This window comes from Vidua chalybeata, chromosome 3, assembly GCF_026979565.1.
Source record: "Vidua chalybeata isolate OUT-0048 chromosome 3, bVidCha1 merged haplotype, whole genome shotgun sequence".
In the NCBI taxonomy this organism is placed as follows: domain Eukaryota; kingdom Metazoa; phylum Chordata; class Aves; order Passeriformes; family Viduidae; genus Vidua; species Vidua chalybeata.
In genome coordinates, this window is record NC_071532.1 from 45,992,119 (window position 1) to 46,009,210 (window position 17,092).

A 17,092-nucleotide genomic window follows, 5' to 3' on the forward strand; every position below is an offset into this window, starting at 1 on the left:
CTGTTGCTGGACCCCTCCTGATTTGTGCGTTTGCCATCTGTGTAGAGCATTACATACAAGTTCAGCTCTGTGAATTACCCAGGATCTGCCCAGAAAACAATGACAAACACTAGAATTAAGTTTCAGTTTGAACTGTTTAACATTTTCCCAATCTTTGCAATTGTCAGAAAGAAACTCTATGGTTTCCTATGAACAACGTCAACAGCTTTGTTTTCTTAATTATCAGCTTTCATCTTCTCTTTATCTTCTCGGTATCTTTCTCTCCCATCACACAAATTCTTCTTTAGAAGGTACATGAAAGACCCAGTAGGCACAGTGTTAAAATTTGGAGTATATTCACTGGCATGCACCTATTTCTGAGGTAATAGGGTATTATCCCATATAGTGGGATTATGATTCTCCTCAGAATCCCCTACCTGGTGCTTTGCCCTGCAGCTGACTGCAGCTAGTAGAGCAATGAAGTTGCTGTTTCTGGCTGACAGCAAGAATTACATGTTTTCCAATAGTACAGTTATTGTAGACATATTCTGTACTATTTCTGGCCATTTGTGCTGTCTGATGGGACTTTACTGGGAATTCTGCCTCTGCCTTCAAAATGCAGAATATAACCTAAACACCGAGCTGATACTCTAATTGATTTATGACTCTTTCTGTCTCCATAAAATGAGTGTTATCTCTGTATGGTCTATCATAAAATTTAATAATATCCATCTGGTGTTCTGAGGATGTTTTATATCACATGAAAAACTGCTTATTCGAAATAACTGCCTTAAGTTGCTCTGAAGGAGCTCTGACCAAATGGTATATTCAGCAGTATTTACATAAATGGGTTTAAAATAATGACTAGAAAGTAAAATAAAAACTGAAAATTAAAGACAAATTTATAGAGATTTATCACTTAATCTTTTATGGGCTTCTGTGCTAAAGAAACTATTCTATTTGGTGGCAAAATAGCCACCAAAAAAAAAAGGATATGAGGAGTTTTTTTCTTTCTTTCCCTGTATGTGTAAAGATATACTTATGGGCAGTTATAATGACAGTGCAGACTTTTATGTTTCTCTATAATCTGTTTTTTTCTTGTGTCCTTGGAGTGCCTTCACTGAGGTGTGATCCTCTGATCCTCTTCTATCTTGATCAACAACTCAATTTAAAATGCTCAGCATTTCTGTTTGCAAGAATTTCAGTGCCTAGACTATCACAAGTAGTGATGCATCACACATCTAACAGAACCAAGAAATCAAATCAAATATGGTATCACAGGATTTGAGAGCAGTGAAAGGGCTTTCCCAGTGCTGAACTTTCAAACAAAGGAAAGTGTTCTTACTGAACGTATTTCCTTATATTAAAACTCATCTGTTTGCTGTTTTGCACTTCTAGAACATCAAAATGATGTGTTCCAAGGTACAGTTTTTAAGCCACATGTGTGGCTTTCAGTCTTAAAGCTCCATTTTGGTAATGGCTGTAGGATTAGAACTTGTCACAGCTAAGTCCCCTGTGATCCTTCAAAATATAATGTAACATTTCATTTTCCAGCACATGGGATCTTCTCCTCTGGGAAGATTGTATTACATATAGAAATCCGAGTTCTGATTACTTAATACTGAGAACCTCTGCAAGATTCTTCATCAAAAAAGCTATGGTGCCTAGTGACTCAATTTCCAAGAAATAACATTTATAGCTTGCCTTCAACAGCCTATGGTGGAAAAAGGTAACTGTTCTCATTTCATCTCACTCTAGATCCTGCTTTTGGCAGTGGAAAATCATTCCAGTATTGTTACCCTAGACATGACTTTTGGCAGGGCAACAATATTAATGCATACTGCCTTCTACTTATATTTCACCAAGGTTACATAAAAAACCCCAAACAAACAAACAAACAAAAGCACCAAAAAAAACCCCAACAAAAACCCGTAACCAACCAACCAACCAAGAAAAAAACAAAATCAAAAAACCAAACTCCTATATCTTATGTTCTCTGTAACCCACTGGTGTGATTTTCTAGACAATGTTACTAAATATGGCAACTTTACTATATTAATTTTTCCTGATAGATAGGAAAAACCAAAATCCACTTTCTTCTCTTGACTGTAACACTGGGAGACAAAGCACAGCACCTCCATGCAGGTGCTTTTCTTGTAGGGCATTAGTTCTCATCGTATTTGTCTAAAAATTAAGATAGAATTGTTTCATAATTGGAAGAAAATAGGTTCAGGAGCAATTTCTTTGACTTGCACCTGAAGTAAAATTAGCTCATGTAGTGCTAAAGATACAAAATCCACTCACATGTGGCTCAGTAAATGATCAGTGCACAGCCCTCCGTGGAGGGTTGAAACCAGGATTGTAAGTTCAGGGGATCCCACGCAAAGTCTTGCAATTTAAGTGGAGGGAGCTTTGTAGGCCGGTGAGATGGAGCGTATTCAGTATCTGCTTAATTTGCTGTGGTGACAGCTCTAGAGACAAAATGAAGTCAAAAGGAAATGTTCCCATTCAATTTCTAAAGCAATCTTGCCAGATTTATGGGTGTCATTTTGTTGTTTTGATTTGGAGTTTTTTGTTGGAGTGAAAGGCGTTCAGTTTTTTTTTTTTTTTTAAAATATATATTTTATTATTTTTATGACTGTCCTGTGGCTTCTTATATTGCTTATGCTATCTTCCTTCTTCTCAATATCTTTGCTTCATAGGCTATCTTCATGAAATAGTCTCAAATGATGTCTTGATGATAATCTTTCTAACTTAACCCATAACCCACTCTGGCAGGATAATTCCCCCTGTTTTGAATTGTGGAGTTTTCAGATGGTCATTATGTCTTATTGGTCTAATTCTGTGTCTTAATAATGATGATGCAGTCAATGTGAGCACGGAGAAAATAGTGAGGTCATTAATATCCTTTAGATCTAGTCCTTTAAATCTTAGACTGTGGAAGAAATCTCATGAAGCAGGAATACTGTGATGTTCACAGAAATCTCATGAAGCAGGATGTTTGAAGGTTGCTGGAATTCTTTATTCTAGAGTATGGAATTTTCCCACTTTTTGGCTAAAAGTATATATTGTTTTAAAGAAACACTTTAGCTCTAATCTAGACTGAAAATATGGCAAATAAATAGTAACATTTCATGCTGTCAAACTAAATGAAACAACTGTTTTACTCACTGCCTCATTACATTTAACTTTTGGGAGGTACATGCAGGGTCATTGCCAAGAATTGTATATCTTTCAGGAGAATTAAAAAAAAAATTGCATGATCATATCTATCATAGCAGGAGTCCCTTCCAGGTGATAATTAGCATTGACTCTATGATTGTAGAAGGCTGATCAATCACTTTATTGTATTATCTTATATTATACTACACTATCCTCTACTATTAAGAAACACTCTTCATTCTTGCACACAGTCTGATACAGTCCTTGAAAATACAAACACAATTACTAGTGTCTAATTAAGAAATCACTCTTTGGTAAACAAATCTTTATAACACATTTCACATGTGTACAACAACAGGTACAATAAGTGAAGATAAGAATTGTTTCTCATTCTTTTCTCTGAGCTTTCTCACATCTCAGAGAAATCCTAGGAGAGCTATATCTCTGTTCAGAGGATATGTGATTACCACACATATCTACTCTCAATTTACTTGCAAGCATCAAACTGATTTTCCAATGTGAGTGCTACATCAGAAGGATAGTAGCTCTTACTGAAACATCACACCCCAGACATGTCTGTGGAACACCAGCACTGGCTCATTGTTATTTAGTCCAACAGGCTGCTAGTGTCCCAAACTCTTGTGGAAGAGGCAGTTTCCTCTCAGTACTTCAATGTTTGAGGGATGTGATCATTAATTTAGATTACTATTAGCTTCTGAACAACAAAAAAAAAAGTAATTTACAAATGGATACTCTTTGCTTCTGTCCTTTGCTCATGCAAACACAAAAAACTGACAAAAAAAAATCTCTTTTCTGGCAAATTTTGGATGGACTCAATGTCCATCCAAGTATAATTCAGGTGATCTGTGCCTAGTTAGGAAGTCTGACGGCCACAAAATATGTATAAGCTTTTCCTGCAAAACTTGCACTGCACAGCAGGAGTTTACCAGCTGTGTTAGAACAATTTGTCACTGCACACTTACCAATTTATTTTTTCTCCTGTACATAGCACAGGATCTTGGTTTGCCAATCATTTGGTTATCTCTTTAATGAAGGTGCAAGAACTGTGGAAGTCATTGGGAAAGAAGAAATATATTGCTTCCTTTCCTCTGTTTCTTCTTAGAAAAATACCAATACTCTGCTCCCAGAACTATGTGGAAGTTGTAAAGGGAACAAGGTGCATGTATTGCTTTTATCTACATGTAGCTGCCTTGGAGTTATTTCTTCCTCTCTCCCTGACCTTAAAAGGGAAAAGGTTTCAAAACTTCTGACTATTCCTTGTAGGCTTCATGAGGTTCTTTAATTTTTTTTTGTTCACATTAAAAAGCCAGAGAGTGCAGAAAGAAAGTATCTCAGGTAGGAGTAAGGCTTAAAATAATCCGTGTAACTTCCATTTACTCTGAGAGGAATGAGAGTCTGTCAGCTAAGACTTATCCTGTAAGACAGTGATTCAGGGACAGAGCAATGCCCCTTGAAGGTCACTTTCTGAGCATGAGACTTCTCAGAGCATGAAATGAATTGGAACAGAGAGCTGTATTCTGAGTGTCTCCATTACCACAGTCTTATGCAATGTAAACCACAAATCTGTCATCTTCCCCCTCCCCCTGATGCAGAGCTCCTTCAATTTAAGACTATAAAAATAAATTACTTTACAGAATTAAAAACTGTGCTTTAAATAAAGAGAGGGAAGGGAGCTTACTGGAAGCTTAGGCACCAATCACAGATTTATTCAAACCCACTACTTCTGTCAGTTTGTTAATTTCTCAAACTCCAATATTAGTTTAAATGTCAGATTCTTCCCTGATTTGCACACAAGTTCTACTTCAGTGAAACTCTAAAGGCATAAAAGTTGGGAAGAAAACTTTATTCAATATGCTTTGCTCCATAACATAACAGACAGTTATGTGACATATTACTATGAACTCCTATGTTCCTCCAAAAAAAACACATACCACATTTTCAATAACTTTTGTGCTAAGTCTTTTAAGCAGTGAAATTTCTTAAGGCATTTATGATTTATTTTTTTAACATTCCTGCAAATGTCAGTGGCTGTTAAGATCTGAATCAAACTGTTCCCAGTCCATGTGACTGGAAATGGTGCCCAGAGCAAAAAAGCCAGACGTTCTGACTCTTGTATAAGTATAGTCTGTGTGGAAATGTTTCTCTGAGCAGAAGTAGAAGTTGCTGAGTTCACATCAGAATACATTTTGGCAGGAAACAAGGTAAGGCTGCATTATGACCCCTTTATTATCATTATTACCTTTAATTAAGGTATGTTGGGGAAATAAATGGTCTTAGAGCTGAAGAAAAACACAACAATCTAAATAAGGATTCTGGCTGGACACAAGGCTAAGTGGCTCACATGTTGCCGGCAGTATCTAAAACTCTTCTGGGATTATATTGGAATTATCTCACAGAATAGACGGCTGAATTTGGGGTTTTAGCTTATAGCCACTTCAGGGAGCAGTTCTGAACAGCCTTAGGCTCTTAAGAGGTTTTCCACCTTTTAAGTAGAAGGAATGCCACACAGCAACCACCTGTGCATAAGGGTAAAGGGCATCTTTAGACACGAAGACTGAAAGAGATAAACTGAACTCTGTGCACATGTGAATGAGTTTTATTTGGAGTGTCACATGAGTGGTATCAAAGACAGAAAACTGTGCCAGGCAGAGATGGCCGGACTAGGAGCAGCTGCAGACTTGCACTTGCAATTGCCTCCAAAGGTGTTAGTGCAGCTAAATATATTTAAGACATAGGACCTGACATATGCGCATACTTTCAGAGAAATTGGAAGGTTTAGAAGCAAAGCAGAAGATCTGTAACTGAGTTCCTAACTCCCTATGAAGCTCACAGTCCAAAAGAAAAAAAAGATTTTTGTTGTTTTAAAAAGGTTGATAATAATTACAGACTCAGATGAGTTCTCTAAACTTTAACTGTCATTTAGAAATAAGCCATTTTAAGACTAAACACTGGATGGCCAGTGCAGATAGTTAGGGTGTATGTTAAGATACTACTTTACGAAAGGAGAAACAGGGAAGAGTAATTAATTCTTTCTCCCCCGTCTCCACCTACCTTCTCTTGTTGTTACCCAATCCTGTTTGCATGTACCTGGCTACATGGAGGCAAGCAGTAGCTTCACACCGTGACAACTGTAGTCCTTTGTGCTTTGTTTCTCCTCTCTGCTCTGCATCCTGCTTGCAGCATGTGCACAAGTAGGAGAAGAACAGTATAGAGAAGCAGCTGCACCGCACAGGAGGTCTGCTGCTTTGGCGGGACAGCACTTTTTTTTCCTGTGTAGCTCTATGACAGTGTCTTCAGGCTGCCCACATAACACTGCACTAACTTATATTTATGTGACCCAGGCTACCTGACTGAATGGATGGATTACTTGGGTTTTTTTTATCATTTTCTTTCATCAAAATGTTCTTTCCTACATGCCTCCAAGAGAAGGTATGGTAGGGGTAAACTAGGAAAAATACGTGTCAATTAATTTGACAAAGGAGACTAATATTTCCAAAATATCCTCGGAGTAGTGTCAGACTGTTTCTGCTCATCCTTCATCCTATCTATGCTGGATGTGGATTTTGATTTAAAAACAAATCCTCAAAGAAAAACATGATGAGTGTGGTAAAGAAATAAATAGCAGATAATGATGCTTTAGAGCAGCTCATATTCAATATTCCAAGATCTGCAAGTGTTTTCCCTAAGCTGGATTGTCATCATTATTTTACCATTTTTAACTGATGAAAAGTTATGACTTGTCTAGAGATGTTGAGGGAGAAGCAGGGGGATATCTTACCACAGACAAAAAGCTATACCCCAAGTGTTTAAAAATAACCAACCAAGTAGGTGGCTTAGTACATCAGACCCGTTTTATCTGGTTTGAGATGATAAATGAGGTGACAATATAAACCCAGTTTCTGTGGATATTTCTTTAGCAGAAGAAACAGTGTAATATATTTGCAAAAAGCCACAAACTGTTGGCTACCACATAATCAAAGTTTCATCTGTGTGCCTGTAGAAACCAGTTGCACTCAAGAGTACAGAAGGATTCAAAGCATCTTGTTTTGAGGTTTTATTAAGAAATTTTTTTAACAGAAAAAAAGTGAGATTTAATGTTCTTTCATGAAGTCTTTATGCAAATGGTTCTATAACAGAAAAATGTAGATGTGCCAGGTAAAAGAACATTTAAGTAGTGAGACCTTACTTTAGATAGATCTGAAATAGTCTTGTAATCAATTCCAGCTACTGAAATTCTTGGTGTTTACAAAATATCTGTAATATTTCTCTTCATCAGTCTGACTCATCATATGACAACAACTCAAAATCTCCCAAAACCCAGAAGTTTTCAAAGTTTATCATCATACTGAAAGTACACTATGATTTTTGTGATTTATATGTACACACATCCCTGACCTGGATCAAACTTCCGATTTTTTTTTTTTTAATTAAATTCATTTTGCAGCATAAGAAATTAATTCTTTGTTCCGTGTGAAGATCTGAAGTAAAAATATATTTACATACTCAAAATTCTAATCCTTACCTATGCTAAGTTCCTTATGATGTTTTCACACTTGTACATAAGAAAACTCCGTTTCTTTCCAATGCTTTAATCATTAAATTCCAGTCTGGAGGTTTCTCTGCTTCATGCAATAGCCTGAGCCTTTAGTATCTTTTCTGTCAGAACTTTATGACTGTCTTGAATGTTATACTCTGTAACACAGAAGTTTATATACAGGCTATATTTCAATGGAGAATTTAAATTTGCATTCTCTAAAGCTGCCTTTACATATACACATGATAAATATTTCAAGGCTCTCTTCTCTGCACTAATTTTCAGGACAGAATCAGAAGAGAATGTGGAATGAAACATAATCAAAATAGAATAACAGCAGCCACTATTATTCTTAATTCTTAAGTAACATGACATTCTAATCTCTTTGAAATATAAGATGTACTACATGTTAATATTTGAGTAAGAAATGCTTTTCTAGGTCATGAACAAGGTATTTCTGTCTTTTGTCTGAATGCCTTCCCCAGAAAACAGTGGGCAGGATCTATTCATTCCAAGCTACAACAGGAGTATCGAGAGTTCTAGGACACAGCTGGAGCAGACCCTAAATGAGGGATCAAAACAGCTGTGTCAAGATACATGTATATTTATAAATAAGGATGGCTTTGGTGTGGGTTTGCCTTAAGGTCTCCCTGAAATCTTCCATGCAGTTAGGCCTTTATTTGGCAAGCATAAGCAGTCTTTTTAATACATGATTTGGGCTAATGCCCGTTTAAGGAACTGTAACTGTGGTGAGAAGTATAGGAGTTGAATTAAAAATATATATATATTTTATGCTTTTTATGTCTTGAAAAGGAATTATTATATATATATATGGAAATTTTTCAGCTTCTATTATCAGAAAAATTGTATATCCAGCATACTGCTAAACAGATGTTTATTCAAAGCTATTTCCAATTGACTTATTCCTGCCTGTGCAGACAATCTTGAGAGCTGTGGTTTAATAGAAAGCCATCTGATTTTCTCTCTGGGACACAGCTGGATTTCCACATCAGAGGGAGAAATGTCAGATTGTTACTATAAAATTTCACACAGAAACTTTGGACTGCTTAGAAGCCTGTAATGGCACTCAATATATTTTTCATTAGTACTAAATTAAAAGGAACAGAAGAAGCTTATTTGTGTCTAATCAGATATTGACATGATGGCAGAAGAAAAACAATTGTGTCATGAATAGTCTCTAATGGGAGTGAATAACAGTAAGGTCAGTGGAGTGGAACAGAAAGAAAGCAGGATCTGTAAATATCCTGTCAAATTCTTTTCTCCTTGTTTTTCAGACTCGTATAAGATATTTATCGGACAAGATTAAAATAAGGTGTATTTTTTAATATTACATATTTCTGCTTCATCGGTAATTGTCTTGTGCCCCAAATTAAATTAAAAAAATATATATAAATAAAAGAAACCAAACCCACAACCAATGAAAATCACCAAGCAGGCTCTCCAAAACTCCAAACCTAGTCTTCTGCTCTGCTTACAGGATACTTAGTGCACAGTGAGCCCTTGGTCTATGCTAGAGCCTAATGTCAATATTAGTCCAGTCATGAGTTTCCTTCTCTTTTGTATACTCACATTGAGCTACAGTATCTTACCACAAAAGTAGCACTGGTAACAGTAATGGTTGAAAATAATGCTTAGTACATTCACATGAGTAATTATATGTTCCTGCAATTGTGCATGAGAAGTCCAGGACTTTGGTATCTGTGAGACAGCAAAGGTCATCTTTGCTTTTTCAGAGCTTGAGGATTCATGTATTTGGATGAAATGGAAATATGAGGTTAATGTCTATACCCACAGTTAAACCACCCAGGAATCAGAGAGTTCAAGGCAGCTCAAGGCAATATTTTCTCATGATGTATTACAAAAAAGACATGTCTTCCATGTGTCTTCAGTTTTCCTTTTCCAATTCTTCCTTTACTTTCCTTCACTTCCTTTTAACGCTGTATTGTGATTGAGCATTTCATGTCATAGTCGTCCCATGTCAGTGACACCTATGACCTGTACTGCCTGAACCCTTCTGTAGCTTATTGTCCTTTGATTTGAAAGTACTGACAGATTTAGCACTCTCTTTTCCCACTTTATACATATTTGCTATAAACATGAAGCAAACACTTAATTTTACTAGGCCAGGATGTCTATCCTTTCTACATTAAGAATCTATTTCTAGCTCATGTTTTCTGGAAGGCTACTGATATTTGTCCATTAAATACCTCTTCACTGCACTGTGGTGTGAAAGCAGTGAAAGGCAGGGGGAAGAGAATAAATGTAATTGAGTTAATGAGGTTATCCACGTGAGGCTGCTTAGATTATCAGCTCTCTGGTGTAGCAACAGGGCGCTTCTAGCACTTTGCTTAGTGTTTGGTGCAGCTCGTCCCACCTTTGACTGACATGTCCATGGGCACAAAACACAGCTAACATGATAGCACAACCCTGAACAAGGTGTTCAGCACAAGACTGTTTGGAGTTGTGAGACTCAATTAAAACAATCAAACCAACCCCCTTATCTAAGGACATCCATTTACCTGAATGACAGACTTGGGGAATTAAATTTCCCATTGCTTACACTTAGAGTGTTTCCTACATCATTGTCTGCAGTCTGTCAGACTGACAACTGCTAGAAGCTTGATGTTGAGTCCAGATCCTGGTTTTTTTTTATTTTTCAGGTAGTATATCCTAAAATATTTCAGTATCTGTGGATACTGGGAATATTTCTGGCACAGAAGTAACTAAAGTGCCAGATGATAATGGGAATACCCTATTTAAAAGTTTTGAGTTACCTTATGACTTTTTTTTTTCTCTTTCTTTACACTATACTAAGGTAGCCTGACATAACTTTAGTAAAGCAAACAGCTCCTGTAATATCACCCCAGGTGAGCTGGCTCAGAGAAGCCCATCAGAATTTTGTTAATTGAACATTTACATTTAATTTCTCCAAGTGGTGTATATTATTTTTAAAAATTTAAAAGATCTCTTAGGGCATAATTTCTCTTTCTTATTGTAAACACATACAAAAAGATGAGCTGGCCTGTGGACAGCTCACACAAAGTTTAATATAGGACTTTTAATTTTAATATAGGACTGTTTCTGAGTGTTTAAATTTTGTTATTTGAACATCTTTCCTGAACAGAAATGAAATGGAAATGTCATGTTATTTAATGTGTGAAACTGACCAGCTTGGATGTTGGGAAGAACCCTACTTTCTAAATAATTTTACGTAAACTCTTAATATAAGGATATTGGCAAAGTTGTATCATGGTAAAACATTTGCTTGAAATTTTCCTTGCTAATTCTTGCATAAATTAATGCTTGCGTAGTGCTTTGGGTTCTATAACCAACTTCCCAAAGCACTCTAGGCTGCATCACTTTCATAGAATCATAGAATTTGCTTAGTTGGGAGGGACCCATCAGGATCATTGAGTCCAACTCTTGGCCTAAGCAGAATACCCCAAGAATCACACCATGTGCCTGAGAGCACTGTTCAAACACTTCCTGAACTCTGAGAGGCTTGGTGTTGTGACCACTTCACTGGGGACCATGTTACAGTTTTAGGAGAAATTAAGACCTTGAGCTAGCAAGCATTCTCTGACTTAAAACTCCCTACACTCTTTACAATTCTCTCTCAGAACTTAAGTTTTTAGTAATTAAATAAAATTTTCCTTAACCTCTTTTCTACATGTTTTCATAGCGCAAACTCTCTTTAAAAAGATGGGGAGGCAAACACTTAATTCTTTGCTTCCTCTTTCTGACCAGTTCTGTTTGTACTGTGACACTGTAGAAGACTGGAATCCAACTCAGGGTTTTCACAAAGGGGAAATGAATCTGCTGCATAAAGCTAAAGTAAATTGTATAAAAATTATAGATAAAATAGATGATGAATACAGAACATCCTTTATATTGTCAGTCATGTCTTGACAATATTTGAAAGACATGGGCATTAACATTTACTAATGTTATCCTAGAACCAAGATATGGAAGGCAAAAGTAATAGCAATTAAAATGCCTGAACTGTAAACTGGGGAGATAATTTTATTATATTCCTTACGCACAGTAATAGGTGAAAGAAAGTGATGTTTGGTCATGCTTCCATTCATTACTGGCTATCTATCAAGAGTTAGAAGTGACTCCTTCCATCATAGCACAGATGTGCCTCTAGGTACAGTTAACGAGATTTTGAATGAAAAGATAAAAAATGAGTGATGACATGCCATTTAAGGATAGGACAGTTATCACGTATAGAAGAGAACAGGGTTACTTAGCAAAAGGGAGAAATGGCACTGCAAGGGGAGGTGCAGTAGAAACTGGCAAATGAATGTAAGCCTTTGAAATGATCAACAACTTCAGAAAAATGAATTAGTGAAGATAAACCAATATAGAAAAAGAGGTGCCATTTTGTATCTAGGGGCAGGTCACCCATCATATTGAGTTAATGAGGTTAATGAGGTTATTCTTGGATAAATCATTAAATGATTTATCTCTTATAAGCCTACCTGTGTCAATGTTTTAATGACCTTGGATAGATCATGAAATAAGAGACATCAAAAAAAAATTCTCGTATACAGCAGTGGTGGAGGCTAAGTCAAAGGAAAGTTGCTCAGGACAAAAAAATTCAATAAGACAGTTGATATTAGATACTTGATCAGATAAAGACATTGAAGTTGAGGAAGAAGGCATAAGACTATGAAAGATTGGAAATGGGTAGAGCGAGCAGAACAGCGGTCTGGAAAAATTTAGGTTTATATTGATCATGGAATGAACATCCAGTCTCCTAACTGGATCACACTAGTTGCTCTACCTATTTAGCCTTACAAAAGCTATAGTTCAGTGGTAGCTTCTATGTATATCATAGTAGTTTTGATATAAAAACATCATCATCCTAATTGAATTTCATTACCTTTATCTAGGCATCTGGGTCATTTATCTGGACTATGTTTCTTCTGTCTTACTGTAGTTAAATGGTTTGCAACCTGTTCAATCATTATTGACAATCAGGACCATGGCTTATTATGATAACCATTCAGCTGACAAAAGGAAAGCCATATTAACTACAAAACCAGTACGAAATCACTGTACTAACTAGGCTTTAGGTCCCTCATGCTAAGGTCTAGCTGAGGACATAAAACATAAATTATGGATTGAGCCCACTTTGCATAGTTGCAGCTGTCTCAGTGCAGGTAATTCCTATCACAGCTCACTGACAGGAATGAGGCAGCCAGGACTGCTTGGGTGTTAGCAAGTACTAGAGTAGATAGATAGACTTATAGACCAGCTGATGTCCATTGTCCTGCTTTCTAATTGCCAAAAGTATTTGAATCAATGCAACAAATTAGTACAAAATAAAAATTATCACATTCTGGAAACTTGTCCAAGTGTTTTACAGAGTTTGCCCCAGAGTTGTTCACTCTATGAAGAACATACGACAATTGACAGGAGAACATTTGGTGTTTCAACAAGAAATGAAAGCTGATCAAATGCTCTCTCTTTTTTATTTAACCCAAATTTTACACATCCACATATGTATATGCAACAGAACAATGACTGATGCCTAAAACAAGAGGGTAAAAAATTAATATTATTTCTTCTCTTTATGTATTTTTAAAAACAATCAATGTAATCAGTTGAGATTTTTAAAAACTTTAAAAGGAGTCTCAGGAAAAACTGATCCTTGTCAATTTTTCCTTCTGACTAGTAGATAATTTCTACAGTAGAAAAGATAAAATTAGAGTATTAGGTACTTTAGTTAATCCCTTGTCTCCTGCAGAAAAGGAGTAGGCTCAAAAATACGCCATTGTTCACTGATATGATCAAAGTCTACATTTTTCAAACCTGTCATTAAGTACTCTGGGAGTTGTCCAAGAAAACCAACAAGACAATATGTAGTTTTCCACTCAATTTAACAGAATATGTTCTTTTCTGAGGAATGAAAATGAGGAGGCCCAGTTTCCTACAGTTTTGTGTTCTTTGTTCCTTTCTCTATCCTCTAGTACAATAAATCTTGTCCACTCTCATTTTTTCCTATGAAATGCTTGCTTGTGGTGGGTAGTTCTAAAATATGTTAATCCTGTTTGATTGACTGACACAGTCAGTTCTGCTTATCTTTCCTCCCTCTATGAAAATAGTGATTCTGCACATTTGTGAATTTTGCAGGGGTTTAATTATTTCCATCTTAAAAGTTTATTTGATGTTCCTACTCTGTTCAAAAGCTATTATGAGGTCTGCAGAAATAACTTTATTGCTTAAATTTCATTTCTTTAGAAAACAAAATTATAACTTAGACTGTTACTCCAATTTTTTGATAGTATTTTACAGTGGCTTAAATGGTAGAAACTGTTTTTTCTTTACATTAACAGTCAGGTCATCTGATATTTTGCTAATTATTCTTTTCTTGGTGTAGCCTAAACTGAGTTGCATTGAATTCATTCAGCATATACCAGCAAACTAGTACTGGCAATCTGCATTCAACATACAATTTGTCTGAAATAAACTTTGTGCAAGGAATAGGGGAAGCTATGACACAAGATACTGCACTTTTCAGTCTGTAATAGGGAATAAACCAGACTTTCAGACTTCCTCATTGCTTGGGTTTAGATACAGTAGCAGTGTAGTACACTGTGCTCCAAATCCAGGAGTCTCGGGCTGTAGTATTTGCAGAGGCCTGGACTTTTGGAGCTTGTTTCTGTGACCTAACTCTGAAAAGCAATGCATAAATCTCAGGAATGCTGGCAAGGGTTTGAGTGCAGCTGTTCAGCCAACCCCTCCCATATAAGTAACTGTGATATGTTCTGCATAGCTTTTATGATGAAAAGTATATTTTACAATAAAGAAGCAATAATATGGAAATGCAAAGGGAAAACAATAAAGCAACTTACTGGAATGTGTATGAGTTTTGCTATGTCAAGCTGATTGTATTTTTAAACAAAAACTGCTCTATTTCACAATGCATAAATGTATTATTGCATTTAGGTGAAAAAATCAGGTTAAATGCTTCATAGAGATTTTGGCTCCTAACCAGTGCCCTTCTGCAGCATGTAGCTGGCAAACATTGCTTTGCTGGAGATACTGCTTCTTCAAGCACATTAATTTTAAATTATAGTTCTCACTAGATAGAAATTATGAGAAAGTGCAACACTATATAGTAGGCATTTGAAAATCCTAGTCAATAGTTTTTTATGCACTAAATAAAAGTTCCTAAGCAAGTCAAATCTCACCTAGGATCATTGCTTGCTAGGTTCAAGCTCCTTGAACCTTCCCAAAGGAATCCTTTTAGCAGGCAAACCAGGTTTCCCAGTAGCTGGGTCACCTCTACGTAATATAAATACAATGCATAAGGCATGGTTTCATACTGCTTAAACAAGTAGTAAAAGAAAGAGCAGAACCTCATATCCAGTAGGAGCTAAATGAAGCAAGGGCAGGATTGGCTTTAATCCCAGCCACTATGGTCTCAATTCACTTTATATTTTCTGATCTCCTGATTTATCCCTTGCCAGTCACACCTAGAGCTTGTGAAGTTCTAAAAGGCAATTCTCCCTATAGCTGAAAGAGATGGGAATGTAGGGGCAGGAAGAAATTTTCAACTGCTTGGAGCATGACTTTGGTAATGTAAGGGAATATTTAATGGTAGCTGATGCCTTCTGGGAAGATAAATTTTACATCATTGAGCCACTCACTAAAATTAATCTCTGCGGGGTGTGTATGGCATATATGAAGATCCCCTGCAGCCATGTCTTCTCTGGGAGCAGTGTGAGAAGAGGCTGGAGAGCACACAGTGCTGGGGGAGCAGAGCCCAGATCCCAGGGCCTGCAGTACAGTGGCTCTCACACTGCTGCTGCCCCAGCCTCAGCCCGCTTCTGTGTGGAGCCTGAGTCCTTGGAGACTGAGATTCAGCCCCCTCTAGTCAGCCTCTACCCTGGCCTGCCGTGTTGTGTCTTACGCCCAGGCTTCAGCAGCTTCATCTCCCCCTGAGTCTCCCAGCAGGGCAGTGGCAGGGCACAGAGCCTATGTACACACACATATGTAGCCTGACCACCCACTGTGGGCTGCTGGAAGGGCTGGCTGTGAGTACAGAGCCTGTCCCTCAGTCACTCTGCAGGGTGCTATGGGGCCACTTGGCACAGGTCATTCTTTGCCCTCCACATCTTTGCTGCAGCGGTACTGATGCAGCATCACTGCTGGGATGCTGCTTTGTGTCCTTTATATTTTGCCACCACTCCTGTGCATTAAACCCTTTCCTGGGGTCCTGTGGGTGAAGCCTAACCCTGCCAAAGGCTTGGACTCCAACAGGCACAGCCTGAGGCAGTAACAGGGTGTTGTCTTCACTTTACTGGGATTTATTTAACAACTACTGTTGAGAGCAGAATGAAATACCACAGTCAGTAAAGCATGGTGAAAACTCGTCCACCCCAAGAAAGTTGTGTCTCCATTGAGCAAGCTCCCCTAGGCACCCCTCTTTTCCTCCAGGCAGCCCATGTTTGCCACAGGTCCAAACGAGCAGGATGCCAACTGCTCACCCAGCCTTCTGTAAGGAATTGGAGGGAGAACTCCTGACCTGACAGGAGGACAGCACTCTGCCTTGGCTGTGCTCCAGGAGGCTGAGTCCTGAACCCAGGTGTGGGCAGTCAGGGCTGCCCTTCCCCTCCCAGCTGATCAAGGGCTAGGCAGGCACTGCTGGGGGAGCTGCTCACCTTTCCAGCGAGGCTGCAGGGATTGGTAACTATCTTGAAAATAATTGCAGTCCTGTGACAGGGTTTTGTGTTTTTAACAGGAGAGTGTTAACGTGGAGATTTCTGGGAGCACAAGGACAACCCGTCTCGAGTTGTAAGTTTTGACTTTCCTCTGTGTGTTGCCATTTGCGTCTCCTGAGCTTAGGAGGAGAGTGAGAGATGAAGAGGATCTCAGGTCTATGCTTGTAGTGTCACCCCTCAGTATTTTTGGTTGAGCACTGGCAAATGTTGAATAAGCCAGGGAAACAGGTTCCCTGACTAGCCTCAGCAGTTTGTTGACAATTTATAGCAAGCTATGGATAAATTATGGTAACTCAGAATGAGTTATTATCACTCTTTAAAATGAAATAGCTTTCTTGAACACCTAAATTCTTTTCTTTTCTTCATTTAGTGTCTGTTGAAAGTCTCTCTTTTTTAGGTGTAAAATATTAAATGCCATGTCAGCTTTTAAAATGTAGCTTATACGATGCCAAAATGGTTTCTTGCTGACTTTTGATAACATGTTTTTCTCTAGAAGCTAAAAGACTGACTGAGAATAAACATATCCCAAAATATTAACATTTGTTTTTTTATTTTAATATATTTAAATTTTGAAAATATCTATGGCTATACATTATGTGGGCAGTTTTTTAATGACTGACTCATCATGATATGCTGTATG